This window comes from Coregonus clupeaformis, chromosome 39 (genome assembly GCF_020615455.1).
Source record: "Coregonus clupeaformis isolate EN_2021a chromosome 39, ASM2061545v1, whole genome shotgun sequence".
NCBI classification, from domain to species: domain Eukaryota; kingdom Metazoa; phylum Chordata; class Actinopteri; order Salmoniformes; family Salmonidae; genus Coregonus; species Coregonus clupeaformis.
Window position 1 is genome coordinate 3,138,280 of NC_059230.1, and position 2,508 is coordinate 3,140,787.

The window sequence follows — 2,508 nt, forward strand, 5'->3', positions numbered from 1 at the left end:
GTACACACACTGATGTATAAGAGATGTAGAACACATTTGACACAACGTGTTATGGCAGCCTACAACAGATCTTTTTTAGGAGTTTATCTGCACACATTTTTTTTTACACAAGCATTGTGCACATACATATCATTATTCAAACTGTAATAGTATTCATTGTGAGCTAAAAGGATAAACTGATTCTAGATAAGCAGTCCTACTCTGAGACGCTATATATGGCAGCAGCTCTGTAGCCTAGTAGTGGAAGGCAAATATACATTCTGTACACCGAATCACTGACAAAAATGAGAATGAAATCGACCAAAAATGATATCTTGATGATAATGCATTAGTAATAATTAACCAATAATAACAGTAAGATATTAATTATGACATTATTTTTTTACCATTATTGTCATCATTTTATTACAGTAGTGTTAGTAATAACACTATCGTCTCAATCATCAACCTTATTCATTACAATATAGCCTAGCAGTAGTTTTCAGCAAGCAGTCTATGCATGGTCATTGACCTTTTCCCCAATGTCTCACTCTTGAGTCGTGTACACGTTCGTCCATGGTGATGCTGGACTCGTGCAGCAGTCGGGAGTAAGGCTGATGTAGCCTCGACGTTTTCCCCATTCATTCATACTCACGAGGCAACGATGAACACCAACCGACACAGATCACAGGTCGTTATATTGATATCGATTATTATCGTCCGACATTGAACATCATAGAACGTTCCAGATGAAATATGGGTTGCCATTCGATGTTAAAATGAAACCATTTTATTAAAGGGTGGGATTAGATACTACTGCACTGTTGGAGCTAGGAACACAAGCCTTTCGCTACACCCGTAATAACATCTGCTAAATATGTGTATGTGACCAATAAAAATAGATGTAATTTTATTAACCTAGTCTACACAACAACGTGGAGAAAGCAGGAGTGACAGCCTACACAATATCATCACAACGATTAATCAATAAATCAACTAAATTAAATGGTCCTTAGTTGGAGGATAGGTCCGTCTCCTTTAACGATTCGACCGTCAGGTTCATGTAAACGGGTTCATTCAAGCCGGGGTCTCTTCAGAGTAACCACCCATCATTCAAACCAAGGAAAATTACCGGCATTGTTAAGTTGTTGGGAAATGGGTTATCATCCCAGACAAAAAACAACAACCAAATGAAAGTTAACCATGTCAAGTGTTTTGAAACACACAATTACGAAAGTATCATGGTTTATGGTCCATTGTGTAAGGGAATGCACACTGATGGTGCAAAAATGACGATAGGCTATAGTTTACACCAAATCGAATGATTGATTATTGATTATTTGATAATGACAAAGTCCCACAAGCAAAAATACAGCCAAACACATTCGCATACAATACTATATATAACACCAACATTATTATAACATCAAAACGAATGACTGAAGACAGAATAGAAAAGATGAGTTGGTGACTTACCCTGGGTTCTGTGTAGGCTATGAGTCAGCGAAGGGAGAGAGATGATCTGTGTCTGTGCGTAAGAGAAAGTGTTCACTACTATCACAAAACTTTATCAAAATATGATTTCTATTCGATGAACACGCATACAATCTTGCTGCGAAGTCCTCTTCCTCTGTCAGCTCCTCTATCCAGAATGTAGTTGGTTTAGGATGTTGTTAGCTATTGGTCTCCGTCTGGTAATGGATTTTATTTTATAGCCTAAATATATAAAAGCGATTACAAAAGCAATTCTTATGGTGAAATTCTATTGGCTAGTGTGGATAAGTGCGTGGTTTTTTGGTCCAGGCAAGTTCGATCCGTCCGTCAGGTTGTAAGTAGGACAGGCTACACAGTCTTGCCGCTTCGTGGATGGAAACGCCTTTTCCTACTAGTATTCTGGCAGCAGCACAAACGATGATGTCACGTTGTATGGTAATAAGGAAACCTTCCAAAATAAAAGCTCACATTTCAAAACATTGCAATGTGGATAACTCATTCAAATTATATTGCAGGTTAATCAATGGCCACGTTTATTGTGCCAACAAGAAAATGCGATAAGTAAACATTTTTTAAGACCAATAATGAAAAAATACAATGTTGACACTGGTATGTTGAGAAAATTGGGCTGTAGAGAGAAAACGTTTCTACCCGTAGGGGTAACTAACCAAATATGTGTAGTTTTGGAGGGGGACTGTGTCATACATACCCAGCAGCATTTCGTTCTCCACCCCCTCCAGAGCCCCCAGTGCAATACACTGTAATAGACTGTACATGGGATACATATTGGCTTGTAGAGAGAAAGCTTTTCTACCTGTTTCAGCTAATGTGGGATGGAAAATACTCAGTAAGGGTCTCTACTCTCTACTAACCAAATATGGGTCGTTTTGGGTGGGGGACTGTGTTATACACATACTGTATGTATTTAGTCATGCATGTTATATTAATTCCAAAACAATAAATGATTTTTTTTTTTTTTTGTTATTTAGCAGACGCTCTTATCCAGAGCGACTTACAGGTAGTGAATATATATTT

The 2,508-nt window shown here is 37.8% G+C and overlaps 1 protein-coding gene across 1 annotated transcript in view; it reads right to left on the minus strand.

Annotated features, from left to right (window-relative positions):
* The window catches only part of LOC121554643 (astrocytic phosphoprotein PEA-15-like), a 41,500-nt gene extending 39,667 nt beyond the window's left edge, over positions 1-1,833 (minus strand). Inside the window, exon 1 of the mRNA XM_041868302.2 lies at positions 1,456-1,833. The gene's annotated coding sequence lies outside the window, so the exon portion shown is untranslated. The remainder of the gene's footprint in view (positions 1-1,455) is intronic.
* Between the last annotated feature and the right edge of the window lie 675 nt (positions 1,834-2,508).